This window comes from Anopheles arabiensis, chromosome 2 (genome assembly GCF_016920715.1).
Source record: "Anopheles arabiensis isolate DONGOLA chromosome 2, AaraD3, whole genome shotgun sequence".
Taxonomy (NCBI): Eukaryota; Metazoa; Arthropoda; class Insecta; order Diptera; family Culicidae; genus Anopheles; species Anopheles arabiensis.
In genome coordinates, this window is record NC_053517.1 from 65,797,396 (window position 1) to 65,824,068 (window position 26,673).

Here is a 26,673-nt window from a genome sequence, read left to right on the forward strand (position 1 = left end):
TTGATTACTTCGGCCCCTTTCTAGTAGCCATCGGACGGAGGGTAGAGAAGCGGTGGGGTGTTATATTTACCTGCCTTACAAGCCGAGCAGTCCATTTGGAGGTAGCGGCATCGCTGAACACAGCGTCATGCATCCTGGCAGTCCGGCGTTTCATCGCTAGACGTGGGACGCCGCTCGAGATGACCAGCGATAGAGGCACTAACTTCGTTGGTGCTGCGAGGGAGCTGGACGAAGCTATACAGAGGATTGACCACGACGCTCTTATGACAGCCTTTTGCGGACCGCAAATGAAGTGGACGTTCAACCCCCCCGGCGCTCCACACTTCGGCGGTTGCTGGGAGCGTTTAGTCCGCTCGGTGAAGACGGTGCTGAACCAGTTCGTTTTCCCTAGACGACCGACGGATGAAATCCTGATGTCAACCTTCGCCGAGATCGAGTTTATCCTGAACTCGAGGCCTCTCACCTACGTACCCCTGGATGACGAGACGACGGAGCCGATAACGCCAAACCTCCTGCTGCTAGGGAGCCCGGATGGGAGTAAGCCCCCGGCCATACTTTGCGACAGTCCCGCGGCGGTGAAATCGACCTGGAAGATGGCACAATACGCAGCAGATTTATTCTGGAAAAAGTGGGTTACAGAATATTTACCAACACTCACCCGGCGAACCAAGTGGTTTCAACCTGTACAGCCGCTAGAAGTGGGAGATTTAGTGATCATCGCAGACAATAACTTACCTAGGAACTGCTGGCCAAAGGGCCGCGTTGTATCGACGGTTTTAGCTAAAGACGGACAGGTTAGGCAAGCTACGGTGCAAACAGTGAACAGCACATACATACGACCAGCGCATAAATTGGCCAAGCTAGATGTAGGCATGAAAAATAACAACCAGAGGGAGCAAGGAATAAGCACGGAAACCAATTGAAATTATATACCCAAGCACGAGGCCGCACTAGAGAGGAAACGAAACGTAAACAAATGCACGCGTTTTATGACAGGTCGAGCAAGGAAGTGAAGCCACAGCTAAAATGACGCGAGGTGATTAAAGGCAGATAAGCTGTGGTACACTTGGGGGGACAATGTTGGAATCTCGCGTTCCAACTACCTGTCATAAACGGGACGTTTTAAAACGAGCGACCAGTACACGAACAAGGCACGAAGCGTAACAGGAAAAAAGCGTTAAAAAGGGCCGCAAGATAGGAACGGGCCCTTTTCTAAACCAATCGCGGAAAAACGGACAAATTTTTTGGCGCGTAATAAGAAAATAAATTGTTATTGGCAATAGATTTCATCCGCTTTGGTTTTAGTTCCCAACACTAACCGAAGCAGTAAATACCTAGTTTCATAAGTATTCTGAACTTACTTACTCACTTATACGGCTGTAGCAGATTTACTGCTAACAGTAGGTCACATTCAACTTAAACAAAGTAATCATAACAATCCAAATCAATGTCGTAAAAAGATATCAGCTTTTCGAGAACTTGGGAAACTTATAACCACCAGTAGGTCGGTCAACTCCAACAGAAAACCACCAGCCACAATAAGAACATCAACACTTACGAAATATAAAACCGTCAAGCAGGAAGCGCATCGCAACGTTTCGCAAATCATAACGCAATTGCAAAACCAATTGCGTAGGGTAACCCAGAAAGAACACCCATTAATTAACAATAACGTTCGATCGTCTTTATTCACAAAAACATAACAGGAAACTCGACAGACGATCAGAAGAAAGTAGGTCAGTTTAAAATATAAACATATAACGCAATGTATGAATGACAAAGTGTGTCATCATAGAAAATAATTGGTTATAAATAAAGCTTAAACTGATGGCGACTTCAGTTCACAATTTACAGACACGTAGATCACTCGTGTTCTGGTGTATCTCACCCATTTGCAGATTCCGCCGAAGGCTCTGCTCAAATTGGTAACCACATCAGCAATGCCCCATCTTCAACCAAAGTGCAAGTTTGCACATTAATCGGTTAATACTCCCGCAGTGTTTTAAACGCCGCCTGGAATCCGGCCCGTTGCGTAAAGTAAAGTTCCGTTGTTTTACTCGTCATTTGCATAAGTGTAACTTGACCATCCTAACGTAGCAAGTGAACGATACGACACAATCGCAATTGAACTAACCTACGGTAAGTTCTCGCTCGACACCCTGCTTCGTTCTGCACTCTTCTTCAGTATTCCGCGCATCAGCTTACCGCACACGGTTCTGGTAAACAAAAGTGCGCGACGAACCTACCACACGGCGCTGCAACCGCTTTGCTGTCTTGGCCTGCCTCAGGAGTGTCCGAAACCGCTCACGGTCTCGCGCCTTCGTCTGCCAGTCCTTTATCCCGGCCTTAATGGCGGACGCCATCTTGCCACCTCAATTTGGGCCTACCACGACTCCTCTGTCCTTGTGGACGGCCTAAAACGACTTTACGGGCTGGGTCGTCCGTTTGGGCCGTTTGGGCATGCGTTCAACATGGCCAGCCCACCGGAGCCTGGCGAGCTTGATACGCTGTACGACAGTGAGGTCGCCGTACATCTCGTATAGCTCGTCATTATAGCGGCTCCTCTATTGTCCTTCCACACATACGGAGCCAAGTATCCTTCTGAGCATCTTCCTCTCGAATGCGGCTAAGAGGGTTTCGTCAGATTTGGACAGTGTCCATGTCTCAGAGGCGTATGTGAGTACTGGTACTATACAGGTACTATATAGTCCCAGCTTCGTCCGTCGCGACTGGTTCTTTGAGGTGAACTGCTTTTTAAGGCTGTATAATGACCGGTTGGCAGCCAGAATCCTTGCGCGCAACTCAGCTTCCATACTGTTGTCGTTGCTGACCTTTGACCCCAGATAGGTGAATTCTGGGACGACTTCAAAAGTGCGTTCACCTATCTGCACGTCACGCCTACGTAAATTCTGATTATTTATTGGTAGGCCCGCTGATGTTGCCACCATCAGTTTGGTCTTTGTCTCGTTTATCTGCAATCCGAGGTTCTCTGCCGCCTGCTCGATCCCTTGGTAGGCTTCTGCTACATAGGAGAGCCGCAGACCAATGATGTCTATATCATCAGCGTATGCCAGGATCTGGGTTGACTTATAGAAGATGGTTCCCGTAGTCTCCACCCTCGAGTCGCGGATGGCCCTCTCTAGCGCCTAGTTGAATAGGAGACAGGCAAGCCCGTCCCCCTGACGCAGACCCTTGGTGGTAGCAAAAGGTCCTGAGAGTTTTCCATCCACCCTCACCTGGCATGTGGCTGGTTACTAACCAGATCTCCATCCTTTTTGCGACAGCAGGTTACCTTAGGTACAACGTTATTTCGGTGACCTGCTATCGCTTGGTAAAACTTTCGTATCGGTCCGTACGCCTCTCTGGTTTGCTCGAGTTCCCGCATGTTTTGCTCTTCCAAAGCATGCTTCTTGGAGCGGTAAACTCGTTTCTCTTCGCGTCTGAGCCGTGAATATTCCTCTGCGCATGGCCGCGTTCTATGCCGTTGCTGCATTGCTCGGTATGCAGTATTCTTACGTTCGGTCACTTGTCTGCATTCATCGTCGAACCTGCCAGATTTGGTGTTGCCACGACGTTGTGGGAGTATATTTCTTGCACAGTTTATTATTTTTGTTTTTAGAGCGTTCCACCTCTCGCTCGTAGTTTCATATCTGTTTTCTGGTAGTAGAGACTCGTCTAAAGCGGCTTTGAATTCCTGTTGGACAGTAATGTCCCTTAGAGAGTCCGTGTTGAGCCGAGGCTGCGTGTTTTCTCCGCCCCCAGTGGCACGGGGGCGGGCGATTTTACAACGTATCACTAAGCCAACCAAGTAGTGATCGGAATCGATATTGGCTCCTCGATATGTTCTGACATTTAACAGACTCGACTGTCGTCGGCGGCTTACTAACACGTGGTCGATCTGGTTACTTTGTTGAGGGTTGAGGGTTACTCCATCAGGGTGCGCCCATGTAACCTTGCGGGTTTTCTTGTGCGCAAATTGGTACTTCCTACAACCAGATTGTTCGCTGCGGCGAACTGGACCAATCTACTACCATTATCGTTACTGTGCTCATGCAGACTGTGACAGCCAGTGTATTGGCGGTACATTGGCTCCCTACCGACTTTTGCGTTGAAGTCCCCCCGAATGATTATGAGGTCATGCCTGGGGCACGCATCTACGATTCTAGCGAGGCGGCCGTAAAAAAAGTCCTTCTCCTCTTCCTCTTTATCTTCGGTAGGGGCGTGAACGTTTATCAGGCTTATATTAAAGAATTTGCCTCGCATGCGCAGGGTGCATAGCCTATCGTTTATAGCCTTGAAATCCATGATTGCGGGTTTCAACCGGGGACCTACGGCGAAACCCGTTCCGAGCACGCGGTGGTGGTCGTTGCAGCTGTAGTAAATGTCGTAGCAATGCTTACCACGCCTGTTCTGCACACCGTTCTCTAGCCACCGAATCTCTTGTAGAGCTACGAGGTCCATGCTCAGTGTGGCTAGGGCATCATCAAGTTTTTTCAAGGCTCCAGCTTCGCTTAGAGTGCGTACGTTCCATGAGCCCATTTTGGTAGTAGTCCTGGGGCATGGCGTAGGCTCGGTATTGTTGGGTCCGTTTCGAAAATTACTTTGGCGTTCTGTAGTCGGTTGCTTCATGGGACTGGGTGACTGGCCCCGCGCCCACGTGACTGTTTCTATTACGCGTGACAGCTTGATATTATTGAAGCTTTATTTTAAACATAAAAGTAAACATTGTAATTATGATTAAATTAATAAAACTAATAAAATGTGTGTTTTAGTCTTTACAAAGTTATTACGGGCCGCATGCGGGCCGCGGGCCGTAGTTTGGAGACCCCTGCTCTACAGTTTAGAACCAGTTACTAAGGCTATAATGCCTATCATATTGCGTTCGGCATCCAAAAAATTTCACTCGAAAGTTTATTTTGTTGAGTTTGCTATCATTTGCCAAGTTGCTTTTCTGCCGGCGGTTTCGAGTTGATGAAGCTTAAAAAGGTATCATATCCCAAATAGCCAGAATTGCTTAAGCAGCTCATTTTGGCACGCTAAAGATCGCTGCTCTAATTCGCCTTTTGCAGTAGATAAACAGCATCAAAGTTCCAGGTGGTCCTTCTAAATAGCGCCTAAGCAGCTTCCTTAATCTACGGTGCCGGGGATTATTTTTCTTTGTGTTTTATTTTCAAGCAAGCGTCATCGATGAAATAAACAAAAGGATTTGTTTTGTTTGTGTACATGTGTATATTTTTAAATCCTTAATATTCATAAATTACACGAAACGTCACAATTTACTGTACAATCACAATCACTTCCTTCAAAATCCCTTCTTCAAAGAACTATTCTAACATGTACAGCAGCAATGAGATGATTGGCGGCGTCTGTCTTTGACACTTTGACAAGACCCACCTTGTACCGATGTCATGCATTAAAAAGCTATGAAGTTCCACCAAGTTCGGTACACGTTCTTAACAAGCCTTAAAGTTCCATCATGAACCCTACACATAGTGTTAATCAGCCGCAAAGTTCCAAATAGTACCATGTGCCTGTTAAAAAGCTCCATAGTTCCGCAAAGTACCGTCTATCTTTTAATCAGCCACAAAGTACGACATCGGAACGATTTTTCGTTAAATAGCCCTAAATCAGCTATAAAGTACGAGCTGGCTATTTGGGATATGTCAATCGAGAGGGCAGATTAGAGTGATTTTGTCCCGACAGCCCAAGCTGTCGGAAACACATAACTCAACTGTCGTGATCGATGGACATTTTTTCCACTATCTAATTTACTTCACCTTTATTCCAATTTGTCCTTTCTTACTTTATTTGTTCGATTTCGATCCTCCCTACAACCTTGCTACAATCGCTAAACCACAAGATTGACGTCCGTCCTCTTGCAACTTCCTTTTCTTTCCTGTTTCGCCCGGCCTGTCTTGCGCTTGACGCTGTTTCGCCCTTTCAAGCAAATTGCTTGATTAATTAATATTTTCTTGCAAGTGTATTTAAATTTTATGTGTTGAATATTATTATTAGCCGTTCCTATCAATATTAATCCTTCTAATTCAACTGATATATTAGTTTATCTCCTACTTCTTTTTTCTTTTATTATTTTTTTTGTTATTACTTTTAATATTATTATTATTTCGCTGTCCTATCTCAATCCCCACATCAACCATTAAATGAATTGTGACCGCTGTCTACATTTGTAATTGTATTCAACTCAAGTCTAGTAACATTTCTATCACTCACATTTAACTTATTTGCAACCAAAATATATAAATTATTATATATTATGTCAATAATATGTTATATGTCAATTATGTTATAAAATCGGACAGATAGGCGAGATAATCGCGGACCATCCGAGGTCTGGTGACGATTGAATGTGCCAAGAAGATTTTTTTTTATCAATTTGCGAATCAAATTATTTATTTCATATAGTTAAAGCAAAATAAAATACAAAACGCATCTCTTGACACGAGTTTTCACACAAATCCACCAGAAAAAGTAAAAATAATCGGTTCGCGCTACCGCGAAAATCTCAGCAAAATACTGAAGTTGGGTATCTCTGCGAAACAGCAGACGCGATTGGAGGAGTGGAAGATTTGACAGCTCTACTGTTTTATAATTGTTATAAACAAGGCGCGAATTTCGCGTTACCGCGACGATCTCGGTTCGCTATTTCCAGCCTTATGTTGTTATGACTGATGGTCTGTTTATATATTAGAGTAAGTTTCTGGGCTAGCTCTAGTTCGTTTATTTGAAAATGTTGTTTTAGAACGTTATTCTGTTGATGAATTTTGTGAATATTTTTAAGATTTTTATGTTCTTTGTTTTCCATGCTTTTTTGAATTTATCATCGTTGAGGTTTTCATGTCTGTTTCGTTCTATTTCATTCTTTTGACCATCGAAATCTCTGTGTGATGCTGTATCCGGTTTATTGCACATATTGCATGGTCCATTATCGACTAACTTCATTTTCTGCAGCCAGTAATTCCCATAGTCATGACCAGCATTTAGTCTATTGAGTTTGTTAAATTTCTTTTTGGGGGAGCCTTGTGTTATGGTGCCACATCTATTGCTTGTTATCTATTGTTTGTGTTGTGGTACCATTTCTTGCTAGGGTATCAGCTATTTCATTCCCCGGGATGCCCATGGTTTGGAAAGTATTTTGTATTACATTGTGTTCTTTCGCTATTGTGTAAGATTTTACTGATTATTTCGACTACATACAATACTTGTTCTGCTGCAAGTAGTATGCAGCATACTATCTGTTAACGCTAGGGTTAACACACAGCAGACTGAACATGCTGTGTGTGATAACAACACAACAGTCAGAGCGCGGTATGAGCATACGATTTATATAGATTTGATGTGTGCGGTGCAAACTCACGAACAAGAGTGCGGACTTATCACTGGGGAGAGGCCGCGTGTTTTTTGACAAATGAACACAATAGATAGCGGCGAAAGGTTGAAATCAAGTGAATTAACGAGAGTGTAAAAAACAGAGTAAGACACACATTTAGTTACAGTTTATTTAAATAAAACCAGGAATTCCGAAAGGAGTATCCTGCGCAATCACTTTCTGTATATAACGTGCATTTTTTAAATAATATTTTCCTTGCTGGCGGTTTTTGACGCAAGGTCGATTGCATACAATTCGGCCGTGCTGATGGAAGCTGGGTGGTGGGGTCCTGCTGATAATTTTATTTCTCTATTGGCCATTTGTATGTAAGATCCAATACCACATTTTTCTTCCTTCTTGCTTCCATCTGTGTATATTTTTGCTCCAGATTGCTTCTTAATGATCTCGAGGCTGTTTTGTCTCAAAAAACTTATGTTGTAGTTGGTTTTACTATCGTCTATATCTGGGATGGAGGAATCGATAATGGTGAGGTAGTAACTATTGTTGGAGTGGTTGAATACGTATCTTGCTATGTTGCCGTAAATGTTTTTGTTGGCTATGTATGATTTTTCTTGGACTGATAGTTTCCGGAGGGTGTGTTTCTATGGATGTTAAGTGATTGGTTAACGTTAAATAATGAATGGGGTATTGCTTTTGCTAGTTGTTTTCCACTAGTAGCGTGCTTCTGCTATGGAATGGTATTTCTGCTGAAATTGCATGGAGAGTGTTGAAGGGTGTAGTTTTGGAACAGCCAGTGACTTTTCTTAAGGTTTGGTGCAGTATGGGATTCATGGAGTTGAAAATGTTTATATTGGCATTGTTGCTTAGAGAAATACCATACTCAAAACTGTACTCAAACATCTTACAAGTGATTGGTGGAGTTGGATGGTCTTTTATTTATTTATTTATTTATTTATTTTGTTTATTTTGTTCATGTTGTTGCAGACTATTTGGGAGAAATTAATTTGTTTTAGCTTTCGTTATTTAGTTTTATATGTGAGAATGAAATATAACAAGTTAACAGATAACAAGTTAAACTATCTATTCCCAGAAAACTATGCGATTTTACCCTCTCGATTGGAACCCCCTTCGTTATCATATTGAAGTACAGGCGTCCCCCGAGTTACGACTCCCTCGAGTTACGACGATTCGCTGATACGACGATTTTGATTTTGACAGTTAAAAGTTGTCATTGACAAGAAATTGATGTATTTTTTTTGAATATCTGGGCTGATAACCGTTATACACACATTTTCAAAGATTCCACAACTACCCTATCTTGAATATCTATATTGTGTACGGCTTTTAAAATATAATTATTACATTATCGAACATTATTTTAAATAAAATACATGATATCATAGATTCCAACTCTTCAACTTCGGTTATAAACTTTATATTCATAGATATTCGACATACGACTTTTTCGACTTACGCCTTGCTTTGGGACATTTTTTCGGTCCCAATTACAGTCGTATCTCGGGGGACACCTGTAGTTGTTATCTTTGGTAAATGTCATTACTTTTGTTTTTTCTAGGCTAATGTTTAGTTTGTGCGCTGCTAGCATCTCCGCTAATTGATTCAGGGATCTTTGCAGTTTGTGTTTAAGTTCTGGTATGGTGATTCCGCTTTCTATTAATGTGAGAATCAGTTAAACATCAAAAGAAGAAGATGGGTGGCTTTCGTTTAGTTCGCTTTATTTTTCTCCAATTCGCACGTCCTTCATCTTCGACATTTCGCGTTCAACTGACCTCTCGACCCAGCAGCGCGCGCCGCTTAAATACCCTCCTTCGCTCACTCGGCGCTCGCCACGATATCGCTATCTCTTTTCCCTACTTCACACGGCCTTTCCTCGACCGATCCTTTCGCCCCGAAGGATCCTCACCGCATTAAAACCGATAGGGTTTCATATGTGACGAAGCCGTCGACGTCACTTTTGGCCCTTCGCCATTGATCTTTTCCACGTCATAGCGATCATTAGGACGAACACTGGTTACCTTATATGGTCCAAGGTACTCAGCCGCGTACTTCCTTCCGGGCCCGAACTGCGTCCGCTTAATCACCACCAGGTCGCCTTCGCGGTAAGTTGTAGCCGACCGCGCTCGTAAGTCGTACGATCTCCGTTGTTCTTCTTGGGCTTTCTCGATAGAAACCCTGGCACCAGCTCGAGTCTGCTCTCGTTGATCGTGATGCTGGGCCACTCGAATTTCTTCCATCAGCTCACCTAGTCGTAAATCTCCTTCGTGTCTCATCGGTACCCCAAACATCGCTTCAAAAGGGGTAACACCGATGCTCTGATGTGGGCTAGAATTAATCCACCGCTGAATATTGGCAACGTGCTTATACCACTTCGTGGGATCGTTTACACTCATCTTTCGCAACATAGCAATAATCACTTGATTTACCCTCTCTACCTGCCCGTTCCCGCGCGGAACACCTGTCGTAACTTCCACACGCTCGATATCCTGATCCTCACAGTACCGCTTAAAATCGTTTGACGTAAACGCAGCCCCTTTATCGCTAATAATACGCCTTGGATTACCAAATACCTCGCTCTGTGTCGTTAATCGCTGAATTACTTCAAATGAATTCGTCGTTTTAGTAGGATATATCCAAGTAAACTTACTAAACGCATCAACTACTACAAACAAATATTTATTCTTTTTCTCTGTAATATCCATTGGACCCAAATGGTCTACGTGATACGTGTCTAACGGAACGTCACCTTTCGCGATTGGGTATAATAAACCGTCAACTTTTCCCCTTTTACGCTCTGCGAGGATACATTTCACACAACACTCAATCGTTTGTTTTATTTTCTCACTCGCGTTTGGAATGTAAAACTCCTGTTCGATAATACCCTCTATCTTACGAGCTCCTAAGTGACCCTTTTCGTGTATCCTACGTATCAAATCGCTTTGCATCCCCGATGGTGCCACAATCACTTCCCTACCTTTCACTACTTTCATCAGCAGCCTATCGCACATGACAAAATCTTCAAAAGATTGTGTTTTCAACAATTCAATAATTGCCTTCGCACGCTCGTCACTTTGTTGCATTTTTCTGATCGCTTCTATCATAGGGTCGCTTTTCACAATCATCACCGGTGCCCTGCTCAACGCATCCACATGCTTCATCGATGAACCTGGCCTATGCACCACTTCATATTCATACTCTTCGAGCATCAAAGCCCATCTCGCGATTCTTGCCGACAGTTCTTTCGATTTTAAAGTATGCCCAAACGCTGCACAATCTGTAACGATCTTAAACTTGATGCCCAAGAGATACACACGAAACTTCTCAACAGCGCGAACCACCGCTAGCACTTCCAAATGGTACGCACTATAATTCTTCTCCGCGTTTGATGTTTGTTGACTCATGAAGGCAACAGGATGAAACTTATCGTCGTCGCTCTTCTGCATAAGCGCAGCACCATAACCGTACTTCGACGCGTCCGTATGAAGCTCGGTTTCGGCACTTTCGTCGTAGATCTTTAACACCGGATCGGTCACCAAACACCGTTTCAACTCATCAAAACTCGAACGCTCCTCTTCACCAAACACAAACTCAACACCTTTCTGAAGCAAACTTGTCAAAGGCTTCGAAATTGTCGCGTAACCAGCAATAAATTTTCGGAAGTAACTCGTAAGTCCCAAAATCTTTGCAGCTGCTTCACATTTTTCGGTTCCGGAAAAAGCTGGACCGATCGCAACTTACTCGGCGCTATGCGATAACACCCGTTGCGAATCACATACCCGAGATACTCCACTTCATCCTTTAAAAATTGCGATTTTTTCCAATTGAACTGCACACCGTTCTCACTCGCGACATTTAACAATTCCTTCAACGTTTGAAAATTACTCTCCTCATCTAATGAAGGAATTATTAAATCATCCACATACACCAACACACGCTCACTCTTGATGAATTCCCGAAACACATCCGCTACAAACCGGCTGAAACTCGCTGGACTATTGACCAACCCGAAAGGCGTTCTAAGAAACTCGTACTGGCCTGTGTGGGTAACAAAGCCTGTGTACCGCTGGCTCGACTTTTCCACAGGAACATGAAAAAACGAATTTTTTCAAGTCAAGTGTGGTAAAAACTCTGGCTGACTTCAAGCGATCGATTTGATCTTCTATGTTCCTCATGGGAAAACAATCCTTAATCATTTTTCGATGAAGTTCGCGATAATCAACACAAACGCGTAAGGAACCGTCCTTTTTTCTCGCTAACGTTACCGGACTCGCAAAATCACTCTCACTTTCTCGAATTATTCCCGCGGCTAACCACTCGTCGATTGTTTTCTCCAGCACCGCCTTTTCACCCGGAGCAAAACGCCTTGGCGACGAACGCACAGGCGTCTCGTCATGCAAAATAATTTTCGTCTCAACACGACTATTCACGTTTCCCGCAGGTTTGTACCCCGAAATAACAGCCTTTACTCTTTCCGAAAATCGAGGAGACACATCCAAATTGTCTTCATTGTCACACACAATAGAAAACATTTCATCCGTTGAACCATATGGCCTGACTTTGACACCCGCCGTTGTCATCGTAACTTCAAAATAGTTCAAGGAATCTCTGCCCAATACTGCATCGTAAGACATGCTTTCATTTGGCACCACAAAAAATCGCACACCACTAAAAACGTTATCATCCACCGTAACGTCCACCGTGAACATGCCGATCGCCTTTGTTCTCATGCCACCAAAGCCCTGGAACCACATCGAAGTATCGATCAGCGGTGATCCCTCGATTCTTTTGTAACAACCTATTGTCACCAAGTTTTGGTTGCTTCCACTGTCAAACAATGCCTTGACCGATGTTTTGTTCAACACGACATCAACCATTCCCACTGATTCTTCTGTAACGTTGATTTTCGCAGGAACGACGCTTTTGTTCCGCGCACACTCGCTCGCCTTATGACCGTACTCACGACACGAGAAACATTTCGGACCACCCTGTGTCTGCGCGCACGCGCGAGCTTGGTGTCCTTTGTTTCCGCAATTGTAGCATCTCTGCTCCGCCCGTTTGTCGACGCGGCTACTGGATGACAAAACTCGTTTGTTTTCTTCTTTATCTGTCGTTTTCTTCTTTCGAGCCATGCGCACTTTTTCAAAATAGAGCAACTTTTCTTTTAACACTCGAATTGTTTGCGCCTCGTACAGCAATGATTTGAAAAAATCATCGTCGGTCACACCGTTCACGATGTACTCGCACAAGCTTGGTTCGTCTAAATCAATTTGGGCAGCAATTCGTTGCATTTCGTAAACGTACTCTCGCATCGTCTCGGCCGTTTCCTTCTTCCGATTTGCGAGAATCCGATGCACATCACTCGACCTCACAAATGGAGCAAATTCCGTGATCAGCTCTTTTTTCAATCTCGCATAAGTTTGCACATTACGCAAAGACGACACGAACTTTCTTGCGATTCCCGTCATCGTTTTACGTAACATGATTAGCTTTTGTTCGTCATTCCATCCTGCTGACTTTGAAACGGAATCGAGGTGTGCCAGCCAAATACGCACATCGTGCCCATCCTCTGCTCCAAACGTCTCAATGCTATCTTCCACATCTCGAAATGCGTAAACGCGTTGCGGTCGTTTAGGCGTCGAGATTCGCACAGCAGTTTGAAAAGGGTCTTCTTCCGTTTCATCGTCATCCTCGGCAACAAAGCTATCACCTTCTTCCGGAAGATCCAGATCCGCTTTTTCCTCGGAATCATCATCGCAACTCTCGTACGGTTGGTTACCCGCGTAGTTTTCGACGTCGTCTATGGCGTTAGCTGGTTCTGCTCTGTGTCCACTCCCGGACGGACCGGCGTTGTCCCCTGACGCAACCGTCGCTCGGTATTTCACAATTCGATTTGCGATTTCCACTTTTCCTCCACTGGTTTCTAGGCCAAGCCTCTCACACTCGCGCACCAACCCAATCTTCGTGAAATCTTCACAAAGCTCCTTGACCGTTGCCATTCTATCTCTATCTCGCGGTACTTTCACTCACAATGCCGACACACACTACCACACAACTTTCTCGCGGCTTCCCGCACTCACGCACAAATGTCACACTAGTTGACTCGTAAAATTCACACAGAATTTTCACACGCAGATTGCTGTAAAGCCTCGCTAAATTTCTTCACTCGGATTGCTTCGGAAAGCTTCGCTATCACTCACGGATTCTCACTGGTTGCTTAAAATAAAGCCTCACTAATTGCTTCACAAGCCTCACTGATTCGCACGGATTGCTACGAAAACCTCACTGATCCGCACGCGTTGCTACATAAGCCTCACTGTTCTTCTCTTTCACAAAACGTCTCACTATTTGCCTTGATAAAAAAGCCGCACAGTTTTTTGCTATTTAATCACAAAATAGCCTCACGAAACATCACACTATATCGCACCGATTGCTTTCATCACAAAAGCCTCACTCGTTTGGGAAAAAAGTATCCCGGTTGAGCCCCCATGTGAGAATCAGTTAAACATCAAAAGAAGAAGATGGGTGGCTTTCGTTTAGTTCGCTTTATTTTTCTCCAATTCGCACGTCCTTCACCTTCGACATTTCGCGTTCAACTGACCTCTCGACCCAGCAGCGCGCGCCGCTTAAATACCCTCCTTCGCTCACTCGGCGCTCGCCACGATATCGCTATCTCTTTTCCCTACTTCACATTAACGCAAAGTCGTCTGCATATTAGATTAGCTTAATTTTGTATGCATTCATGGTATGGCAGTCGCTGGTGTAGATGTTAAACAATAAGAGAGATAACACATCCATTTGTGGGAGACAGTTGGATAATCTTCTACTGATTGTTTGGCCTTCTGAATCTATTTCAACTTATCGGTTTGTCAAGAAATGTTTAATCCATCTAATATTCTCAGGAGATATCATTTTTATTTTCATAGTTTCAGGTACTATTTCTACATCGACACTATCATTTTTCACGTCAATAAAAATGAAGGCAGTGTGTTTGTTTTTTCTAGTTATTTTTTTTAAAGTTTTTTGTTAGGAAATCGATGGCTGATGTAGTTGCCCGATTTTTCCGAAAGCTCAAGGACGTAGAAGGTAAGATTTGATATTGTTTGGTTATTTGCTGAATGTTTTCTAATGTATCTGTACTTGTGACCTTGGTTATTGTTGGGAATAGGGCAATCGGTCTATAATTTGCCACATTGTTAGGGTATTTTCCTGGTTTGGTTCGTTGATGGCAACAAATTTTATTCTTTTTATTTTTTTTTCTCTACTTAACCCGTTTTGAACATTTTGTTGATTTCATTAATTAGTGCTTGTGTCTTTTCTCTACTCAGTAGTTTTATGATGTTGTAGCTTTTTTTATCGACACCAGGGGAAGAGTTGCGTGTGGATCTTAAGATTTTATCCCATATATCCTCGTGTTGTGTACAGAAACGGTGCAGTGTAACCGCGACTCGATGCTGTCGTGCAACTGACAGCATCCGACGTCCGAATGGCCGTTAAGGGCTTCGGGAGCGATCGGGCTACCGAGGGTCGGCACTCGATCATAGACCGCGACCCGACACACACAACAGTCCTGTAGAATATATGTTATTTATATTAGAATATAAGTGGTTTATACAGAAGAGCCGCGTGTGCCTTAAATATCCTCAATTGTGCACCAGTCCGAAACACAAAACCTCGTCTTATATATTAAAAGCACTGATAAATATAGGGGAAGTGTTTCTTAATTTACTATCAATATTTTTAAAGTTAATTTTAAGGAACTCTTTGGCTTTTCGTTATCTTTGGCAATTATATTTATTTTTGGTGGCCTTCCTTAAATGATTACTTTTATATATGATTTATAACATTAACGGGAATACTTATTTATTTTACTAATTAAAGCCCTTCATTCACAAGCATCGCCGAACTTAGCCGAACGCTAACGTCAAGCCCTTGTCACGTGGCGACAGATTTGAGTAGTGGTGCTGGGCTCAGTTCTCAAGGTGTCCACAACACCTCCAACACAACACCTCCAAACAAAAATCTCCAGGACGCCATTTGGGGAAACCGCTATTCGCTGAAGACTCCCGTGATGGTGGGGGCCGCAGCAGATGATGAACCGTCCTTGTCGCCCGGTTGAACATGACTTCATCAGGCGTGCGTTGGTCCAACGTTGAATTCGGGGTGGAACGGTACGTTTGCAGGAACAGGTCTAAAACCTCCTCAAGCGATGCCTCTCGACTCGATTTTTTTCATGGCCCACTTGAAGGTATCCACGAACCACTCGGCCTGGCCGTTCGATTGGGGATGGAAGGGTGTGGTCATGATGTTTTCAATGCCGTTAGCGTCGCAGAACTCCTTAAAGATTTCGCTGGAAAAATGAGTCCCGTTGTCGCTGACCAGTGTGACTGGTGGTCCGAATCTGGCAAATATTCCTCTCAAAATAACAATTGTGAAATGTGAGGATATACTTGCATTTGTTATACTTGCAGTGGTCAGTAGACGAAACTGCGTGCTATCGCCTTCATCTACACGATCTACACGATAAATTTCGTACATCGGGGCCCTTTCCGTTTGAAGCTCGTAGACTGAAATTTCAGCCTGTCAGCTGTTTGCATTGTATAGCAGTTTTCGAGCAGTTATCTAAGTGAGTAGAATATACAGGTGGGCTTATTCCAAGTATGAATTAGTATGAATTTAGAAGGCTGATTTTTATCGCTTCTGCTTCTGAATGCAGATTTTAAGAGTTTTTGAGTAGTCGTTAAGCCTCCAGAAAGCTCATTGGAGCAAAAATTTTCACTCGTTCTGTCAAAAAGTGATATTCAAAATTGGTTATAAAAAATGCTATGAGACCACCTGGACCAAGGTTATTAGACTTTATACAGGTTACGACAAAAGCCCGTTTTGGCCGATTTCCAACAAAAAAATGAATGAAAATTTTGACAGACAAATTGGAATGGTTTGTTTACAATTCGACTGGTTTGTTTACAATTTGTCTGGATTGCAATCGTGCTATGGTATGGTGTTGAATCTTGCAAGTTATAATTTATTTAATTATTTTGTAATGTTATAATTATTAATATTGTGATGAATTAACAGCTGTGATAAGGAAGAAATCGAGAAAGTGAGCATCCAGTAAAAATATGCATTTGTTGTGGTGATAAGATCCAACATGTAGGAGTTTAACATTGTGTCAGGTAAAACGATTATATCAAGCAAGCGGAAGATTGCTTTAAAATCATTCGCTTTTCAGCATTATTAGCATTACGGACCAGGAGATAAATGAGCGAGTGAAGTACCCAGCTAGAAAGCATATTTTGAAGGGAAAATGTATGCAGTTGCTATAACTTGTGCGGTAATTTGATTCATATTTTAATGAAATGAATATAAAAATAATTTTCATTTTTTACAAACTTTCTTCTCATAGATTTCTCATATACGTGTGCAGTGCAGACACAGTTTCATCTTACGAGTTTCCTTTCCGACCAAGAACAGTTCAGTAACTATGAAGAGGGAGGGGGGCAAAGTGCCGTATATTCCCAAAGCAATCACTGTTCATAATAGATGAGGAATCATACCATGCCTGGCTGTTGCACAGTATCCGTTGGGATAAGGTTTAGCTCCCTTCAGATTCCACCCGACTGCAACATAATGTCCTGATGACCGAGATGGCATGTTGCTACGGCTAGATGAGTATCTTTGCACTAATGAACGAATGACCCGTTGAATGTTGCTCCATTCTAGGGAACGAATTCTTTTACCACCCGGATGTAACTGTAGCATCAGCAGAGGGAGAAGCTGCTCATATATACCGTCATATAGAGATAAACCGTTAGCTGGCCACCACATGTATTGGCGTATCCCTGTGGTTCCAACAGTGCCGCGTGATGGGTCCAGCACACAAATAACCAACAATTGCAACCATAGCCCGACTCCAGTGTGTGATCTGGTTGCATAATCAGTTCTGACACGCAGACTGGATGCACGTGATCATACGTCATCTACCATCTCAGCTCACTAATGAACAATGAAAGACAGTCAATCTCATATCGAAGCAAACCACTAATAATCAAATCTTGAGAAGCATATCGACGATCGTGGGGATCATTAAACTAAACATACGACACCGAATTTCATATGGGAGAAGAGTAGCACTCGATTGCCTCAAGAGCCGCCTAACGGTTGAACGCTTTCAACCCTGTCAGTTCATACCAGACTAACTGGGTACCAAACAATGCTCGCGTATTCTAAAGTAGGATAGAATAAGCTACAGTAAAGGGTTTTGAAGCAGTGGGGTAACGCACATCATGCATCATCAATGATTCCGACCCGCAAATGGAGCGGGTGTGCTAGATCGGAGTCGGAAACTGTTGTGTCTTTGGCTTGCATCACGTACTTTATTAAAACACTAATATAACAGTACACATCATAAATAATAACAAGCACAATACACACTAAAATACTCGGCCGCGCGCCAGCCGTACCGTGCCCTGCCGGGAGCCCTGCTCGACCGGCTGCTCGCAACACTTGCTTGTCCGAGCGCACAACACACACTAAGCGGCCCGCGCTTAGTGTGCGTACGACAGTGTGCGTGACACACTGTCGTCCCCTGGACATTGACCAGTGGTAGCACAACTACCACGGCAAGTCCAGGGGTCGGCACGGCTGCCCACAACAGAAACAAATCCGACCCGAGGTAGTAAGGACTTCAAGTTAACTCGAATGATTAGTAGTTGTAAGAAAGCATAAGCGATTCCATCTATTAACCCAGTAACCCATTGGTGCAGCGAGTTTGGGTCAGGTCAAAGTAGGTTCAATACCCGACCCGTACTCGCTGCACCAATGGGCCGGAATCGCTTATGCTTTCTCGTATCTACCGAAATCGTTGCACATACTGCATCTATTTGTACGTTTCAGGTTGACCCGCACGACTCCGGGATGCTTCGGATTGCTCCGACCCGGTGAGTTCCAGTTGCCCCGCCTTTCACTAGTGTGTGTATAGAAGAACGTGCGTGAGTTGTCGGATCGCTGACCAAGGAGTAGGAGAAGGATGTAAAAGTGAGTTAATGTTTAACGAGCCCGTTGTAACAATAATAATTAGAAAATAAACTTCAAATATATTTGTGTTTTTTGGTAGCATTTATCAAATACGATTTTCCTTTATAACTTTGGCAAATCAAAATATAACTTTATCAAATACGATTTTCCTTCATAACTTTCGTCACAACCATTTACGCAATCACAAAATATTATATAAATAAACACACCAGCAGCACCCCTACCGAGAGCACCTACTTGATCAACCTTTGTACACACTCTCTTTTCTGCAATGCACTCGCCTCACTCAAATGTGGGAATTTGTAACCTATGATCCCCCTACCTATGTCACCTATGTACCCACCACAAATGCTTCAAACATCCTTTTCGCTCTGATATTGTACTTGACTCGAGCATAAATGAAATGGACCCCCGCCGTTGTTTAACACTATAGCAGCTGCCGCGACGACAATTATCTCTCGTCTTTTCGCTATAGCACTTAAATTAAGCTTCACCCGAGGTGGCATTAATTCTCAACCCCCACTGGAACAAGACTGCAGTCGTGGGGGGGGAGGGGGGGACTGCAGCACGAACATTCGTTTCCTATGATACGGAACAGTAACAGAAGCAGCATAGACGATCACCCTGGAGGCATGGAGCCTCGCCGCTTCCCACACATCGCAGTAGGGTCGCGTTCAGGACTGCATAATTTCTAACCCTTTTTAACAATGCTGCTGCTAGACGGCATACACCCTCGTTCCCAGAAGCTGTGACTGCAATTTCAAACCTGGAGAACAAACGGAACTGGGTAAACAATGCGATGATATCCTAGGCAAATCAGCAGAACTTACTCAGCATTGAACAGGTCAACAACGATGGAACGTGGTAGGATGAAGAAAACTTGAAGCGTTAGTTTCAGCTTCTACAATCTTATTTGTGTTGTTTATTCCAAGCATCAGCTGACCGGCGTCGATTTTGACAGACAAATTGTAAACAAGGTTTACAAAATGGTGACCCTCTCAATCGCTCTGTCGTAACCTGTATAGAGTCTAATAACCTTGACCTGGACTACATACACTTTGATACCAGATTCGATCACCTGATTTCTTTAATGCACCAATGTAAACAAAACCGTGTTTTCGAGCAGGTACTCGAATCTAATTCTAGCTTTTACCGTCCAAATAGACATAGAGCGATAACGTCGCGCGCGACGAAAAATAGCTCAAAATTTCACTCGGTGTAGATCAAAGTAGCTTATTTGACTCAGTCAACCAACTTGTTTTTTATTTGAAAACACACGAAAATAGGTTAAATTATGTTCAAATCAATTTTTTTGCGTTTGGCATTAATCTGGCTTGTAAAAAAACTAGATAATTCGATTATTTAGGATGAAGCAAAATTGCCGCGCGCGACGAGTAGCTCTGTTTGCAAAATTGAGCTACTGTTTTTCGCGCGCGACGTTCTATTTGGACGGTTAGGCTAAAATTTTCTAGACTGAAAATTGCAGGCTATTTTTTTGTGTGGTTTTGTATGGATTGTTTACATGATTTCAGCCTCCAACTGTCAAACTCCATACAAAAAACTAACTAGACTCGTGAAGGCCCCCATCATTAACTATCATTTTTTCGCGGTCCCAACACGTCCGACGACGCGACGACGATGGAAATGCCCCAGTTGGAGTTATCAACAGGCGTTATTATTTTTACTTTTTCTAGCGGTTCGAGCTTATCGTCGACTACTGCCTGCATTGCATACGCAACTGGCGGTTTTGGACGGAAAACGGGTCGACTTTTTTCCTTAAGCTGCAATCTGATTTGCGCTTTCGTACAGAGCCTCGTGCCGTTAAAAACCTCTGGAAAACTTTTCTGCAGTTTCTCAGGGATATGCGTGTGAGTTGAAATGGTTGCATAAAACGTATTCATCGGAACGGAACCAAGCTCGAAAAGATCCACAAGACGTGCTCCTAATAAAAGAAGCTCACCCGTGGCCACGAGAATGATCGCTGGCTTTGTGATATTATTTATGGATACTGTTGATAGAAATTGCCTCATAAGTTCTTCGTTTGAGATAGTTTTTGCACTTACTGAAGGCTTCACCAATGATGGTTGCCCTAGTTTCCACCTTTCTGTTTCGTCTATGACGGTTATGTTCGAAGCTGTATCTAAGTGGAGGAGTATGACCGTTCCATTGATGGATACACTGACGAATTTACGGTTTACTTGTACGCTGCACACCCTAACCCTAACAATTGCTCTTCCCTTTCACCCACAATCATTGCATTATCGAGCTCCAAATTTGCAATACTGTTGAACTCCGCCGAAAGCTGCCCGAGTGTTACATCAGCGCGCACTTCAATTCGAGAGTGCAATTTTAGCCGAAAACCTTTACTTGTGTCCTCCTTTAACCCACACACCAAAACGAGACATTTAAGCTGGTCTTCGCTCATCTCTTTTAGCTAGAAATCAACACACGCTCGATTGACACGACACGCGTACACCAGAAAATCTTCAGAACGAGATTTGTTGAGCTGTATAACTTTTACTTATAACGTTTACTTAATAGTGATTTTACCTTGCCAAAAATTGATTTCAGCTTCTCGATTGTGGCTTCTAGCGTAAAATCACGAGGATAACGGAGTAAAATGAAATTATCGTATCTTTCGTGCTCCATTGCACCTAGCTTACGCATGCGCAGCCTCACCTTCAGGAATACTTCATCCACACAGCATCATTGATGAATAAATCCTTGTATCGTGAGTACCAGTTTGATGTTAAGTTTGAGCGCTGCTAGCATCTCCGCTAATTGATTCAGGGATATTTGCAGCTTGTATAAAATAATGAAGTAGTTTCTACTCTTTAAATACCCTTTTTTGGAAAAAACTATAAAAATAATTGGGTGTTTCTAATATCCTGATATGCACAAAGGTTATCCGTATAAAAAAATATTCGACCGCATGTCCTCGGCGCGGACCAGTGTGTTTCGAGAAATGTGCCGTAGATTCAGCATTGCATCCGATGAATTCAGGTATCATCAACGTTTTCAGGTATCATCAACGATTTCAAGCATCATACCGCAATCTTGGCTTTGGCTAAGACATATTCGGGAAGGGGTCCTAGAAGGATAATATAAATTGTTACTTAGAGTATAAAAGGAGGAATTTATTAAAATAAATCAGTCTTCAGTTCGGTTTGGTGCTAAGATTCTCTCGGGTGAATGTTTGGGCGAATACGATTGCCTTCTCAACAACACTTTACGAAATCAGTAGCGACGCTACCACGGAATAGACCACCCAATTTACATTGGAAAAGAGGTAACTAGCTTGATAGGCCAATACTGAAAGTAGTTTGGGTGAAGGAAAGTTGGACCGTTGACGCTCCCGAACCCCTTTGCCTGGGACGTTCAGTTCCGTGGCAGCAGATGGTTTACTAAATGTTGGCCGTCGGGCTCGGAACAGTTAAAAAATATTCTACTAACGATTAACCGATTGATTCAAAGTAAATTAATCATAAAACTATTGAATTTTATAATTTTTATATGAATTGGACATTTCTAGGACCATTACCCGTGCAAATCGATTAACCGGCAAACGTCCGGTGCCGAGCTGCCCGGATAATCGACGTTCTACTGTATAAACAATATCAAAAGAACACCGTATTCAGGTGAGTGTTAGTTTAATTTACAAATTATGTAGAGAACGCGAATGAGTTTTGAATATTAGATTATGCGTATAACTTTTTTGAAGACTGCTCCAACACGCAAAAACAATCTAGCGAAGCCTATCAAAAATGGATGAGCGATACAGAATAGCGCATGTCCTCCAGCAAAGAAGACCGAGAACACGCATTTGGGCAAGAGCAATGCTGCTGGAACGAAATCAAAATGCAAACCAGTTAATGCGTGCGATTCTGGAGGAAGAGCTTGATAATACCGTTATTAATTTTATGCGGCTAGTGAGAGAGGACTTTGCCTATCTGTTGACGGTTATAACACCCCGTATCCGTATGCAGGATACTTACATGCGAGATAATATTACACCAAAAGACAAACTGATCATAACGCTAAGATTTCTGGCTTCTGGTGATAGTTACAAAAGCTATACGCCTATCAAGTAAGTTAATTATTGAATACTCCAGAAAAGAGTAAAATAATTAATCATCTCAGAAGTGTGCAACAGTTTGCTTTTTTATCTTCGCAAAAATGTAAAGGTTTGTAAAACAAAAATATTTCATTTTTTGCTTATTAATTTGATACTTGACTATGACCAACGTCACATGCCAGGTGAGGGTGGATGGAAAACTCTCAGGACCTTTTGCTACCACCAAGGGTCTGCGCCAGGGGAACGGGCTTGTCTGTCTCCTATTCAACTTGGCGCTAGAGAGGGCCATCCGCGACTCGAGGGAGGAGACTACGGGAACCATCTTCTATAAGTCAACTCAGATCCTGGCATACGCTGATGATATAGACATCATTGGTCTGCGGCTCTCCTATGTAGCAGAAGCCTACCAAGGGATCGAGCAGGCGGCAGAGAACCTCGGATTGCAGATAAACGAAGCAAAGACCAAACTGATGGTGGCAACATCAGTGGGCCTACCAATAAATAATCAGAATCTACGTAGGCGTGACGTGCAGATAGGTGAACGCACTTTTGAAGTCGTCCCAGAATTCACCTATCTGGGATCAAAGGTCAGCAACGACAACAGTATGGAAGCTGAGTTGCGCGCAAGGATGCTGACTGCCAACCGGTCATTATACAGCCTGAAAAAGCAGTTCACCTCAAAGAACCTGTCGCGACGGACGAAGCTGGGACTATATAGTACCTATATAGTACCAGTACTCACATACGCCTCTGAGACATGGACACTGTCCAAATCTGACGAAACCCTCTTAGCCGCGTTCGAGAGGAAGATGCTCAGAAGGATACTTGGCCCCGTATGTGTGGAAGGACAATGGAGGAGCCGCTATAATGACGAGCTATATGAGATGTAAGGCGACCTCACTGTCGTACAGCGTATTAAGCTCGCCAGGCTCCGGTGGGCTGGCCATGTTGTACGCCTGGAAACGGACGACCTAGCCCGTAAAGTCTTTTTAGGCCGTCCACAAGGACAGAGGAGGCGTGGAAGGTGTTGAGAAAGCAACATGTGTGCAATGAGCACATCATAGTAGTCTTTAGAAAATGTTTAATATCGTCAGTCTAGTTTAAAATACATTACATACAAGTTCATTGTTTAGTTTCTGCTCCTCTTTTATTCCACTGTGTTATAACTCCGCTCAACAGGTTATGGGCCCAGAAGTACTGTCGAACAAGTGTTAAGTTTGTGTTATATTGAAGTAATAATCTATCGAAAATTTTAATCTTGAAGAAACACTGAAAACTTAAATCTAGAAACATGTCTGAATCACACGTCACCATTGAAAAATTAAACGATCAAAATTACGCAATATGGAAATTCAAGATGGAACTTTTGTTAGCAAGGGAAAAGGTGCTGACTGTCGTGAAATATTCGAAACCAGCAAGTCCCGACGCTGCATGGATTGCGAATGATGAACGTGCTAGGGCACTGATCGGTCTGTCGTTGGACGACAGCCAACTCATCCATGTCATGCAAACGAATTCATCGAAAGATATGTGGGATGCCCTAAAAGGCTATCATGAGCGTTCATCTTTGTCCAGCAAAATACACGTCATGCGAAAAATGTTTGCCACAAAAATGACTGAAGGTGGAGACATTTCTAACCATCTCAAAGAACTATGTTCTCTGCGACTTCGTTTAATTGCGCTGGGAGAAGAAATGAAAGATCCATCCTTTGTCGCGTTAATGTTGTCCAGTTTGCCAAAATCCTTTGATGGTTTGATCGTGGCTTTGGAAAGTAGGTCTGATGAAGATCTTACGGTGGATTATGTAAAAGGCAAATTGTTGGATGAAGGAAGACGTCGACCAGATGGTGCAGATGAAGATAAAGCGTTACTATCTGGAGGAAAGAACATCACGAAATTTTGGAAGGACAGGAAACTAACAACCAACAAGGAAAAACAGTGCCATTATTGCAAGAAGAATGGGCACATAAGAAAAGACTGTAGAAAATGGGCTGCAGACAAAAGAAGTAAACTAGATGGTGAAAGCGTCAACGTTGCTAATGAAGACAATCGAGAGGAAGTATGTTTGTTCATTGGAGAAGGAAACGAAACTGGACCATGGTGTTTCGATTCTGGTGCAACTTCTCATATGACGAACGATACGTCTATTTTGAAATTAATAGATAAATCGAAGCAATCCTCGATTTCATTAGCGAACGGAGATTCCTTCAAGTCAGCTAGTGTCGGAAGCTGCAAATTGTTTTCCATCGATGGAAACGGAAAACGCAAGAAAGTTTCCTTGGACAAGGTGTGTCATGTACTATCTTTGACGACAAACCTATTATCTGTAAGTAAAATTACCGATAATGGATTCGAAATGCTTTTCGATAGGTATGGATGTCGTGTCCTGAAAGGAAAACAAGTATTGCTGATTGGTGAACGTAAAGGTGGTCTGTATTATCTAAAACAGACTGAACAAGCCATGTTGGTAGATAAAAACCATGAAGCTTCCTGTATACACCTATGGCATCGTCGATTTGGCCATCGTGACATAGAAGCCATAATGAAGATTGCGCGGAACAATTTGGGAAGCGGCTTGAACATCAACCGATGTCATGTGAAATCCATTTGTGGATCATGCTGTGAAGGGAAGATGAGCTGTGATCCTTTCCCAAATTCTTCATCTTCAAGGACATCTGGTGTTGGCGAACTGATACATACGGACTTGGGAGGACCGTTTGAAGTATCAACAGCCCGAGGAAGCAGATATTTTATGACTTTGGTTGATGATTTTAGTCGGTATACAATTATCTACCTGTTGCAAAACAAGTGTGAGACAGCAAACCGGATCAGAGAATATTGTGCCATGATGAAAACACAGTTTGGACACTATCCGAAAGTCATCAGATCGGATGGTGGTGGTGAGTACAGGAGCAATTCTTTAAAGGAATTTTTTGTAGATCACAGCATCGTGCATCAACAAACTGCCCCATATTCTCCACAACAAAACGGCGTGGCTGAACGTAAGAACCGGTACCTCGTTGAAATGATGAGATGCATGTTGGCAGAATCGAACATGGACAAGGTGTTCTGGGGTGAAGCGATCACTACTGCCAATTATTTACAAAATCGCTTGCCATCCTCCTTACTGGAATCGACACCTTACGAAATGTGGCACGGAAAGAATCCTTCGTATGAACATCTTCGAGTATTTGGTTCAGAAGCTTTCGTACACATTCCTAAAGAAAAACGGCGTAAGTTGGATAAAAAGGCTGAAAAGCTGGTGTTCGTCGGATACGCGGACAATCAGAAGGCCTATCGATTCGTAAACCTGGAGACGAAAATAATTACCATTAGTCGTGACGCAAAATTTTTAGAACAATGCGAGGTTGAGAAAATTGGAATAAAACCGAAACCAACGACATCAGGAGGAGTAGTGGTACTGCCACTTGGATCAACTCCTTCATTATGTCGTGCAGAAGAAACTACCACGAGAGAAAACATTGTTCAAATGGAGGCTTCTGCTGAATCCTCCTGCATTAGGGAATCGAACATGAACGATACCGTGGATGATCTTGATGTTACACCATACAACAGTGCATCTGATGGCGAACTATCAGATGAACCAGGGGCTATTGAAATGCATCAAAGTGTACGAAGGTCCATGCGAACAACAAAAGGCATCGCACCTGTTCGATTCAGGGAGGAAAGTTATATGGCGGGATCTTCTGAACAAAACGAAGAACCCAGAAATTTGAAAGAAGTTTTTGTCTGTGCAGCGCGCGAAAAATGGATATCGGCAATGGAAAATGAACTGAAATCACACGAAGAAAACGGAACATGGGATGCATTGGTAGAGCTACCTGCTGGCAGAAAGGTTGTTGGTTGCCGCTGGATTTTTAAGTTGAAGAGAAATGCAGCTGGACAAGTAATCAAACACAAAGCTCGTCTAGTGGCGCAAGGCTATTCCCAGCAATTTGGCGAAGACTATGATCAAGTATTTGCTCCGGTCACAAGCCATACAACATTTCGTTTGATGCTCGCTATAGCTTCTAAAACACAGATGAAATTACGGCATTTAGATATTAAAATGGCCTATTTATATGGTGATTTAGATCAGGAGCTTTTTATGCGACAACCACCTGGATACGAGATAAAAGGCAAAGAGCATTTGGTTTGTCGATTGAAAAAGAGTATTTATGGTCTGAAACAATCAGCT

At 43.1% G+C, this 26,673-nt stretch overlaps 2 long non-coding RNA genes across 3 annotated transcripts; one reads left to right on the top strand and one right to left on the bottom strand.

Annotated features, from left to right (window-relative positions):
* Positions 1 to 16,207: 16,207 nt before the first annotated feature.
* LOC120896955 lies at positions 16,208 to 18,490 on the top strand. Of its 2 annotated transcripts, XR_005738477.1 has the most exons (5): positions 16,208 to 16,359; positions 16,442 to 16,539; positions 16,596 to 16,697; positions 16,770 to 18,038; positions 18,260 to 18,490. It is a non-coding gene; the product is annotated as an uncharacterized LOC120896955 (long non-coding RNA). The 2 variants fall into 2 exon arrangements; XR_005738476.1 differs by having other exon boundaries at positions 16,770 to 18,490.
* LOC120896956 lies at positions 18,440 to 19,433 on the bottom strand. Its single transcript, XR_005738478.1, has 2 exons — positions 19,231 to 19,433; positions 18,440 to 19,166 (listed from the first exon to the last, which is right to left on the bottom strand). It is a non-coding gene; the product is annotated as an uncharacterized LOC120896956 (long non-coding RNA).
* Positions 19,434 to 26,673: the final 7,240 nt, after the last annotated feature.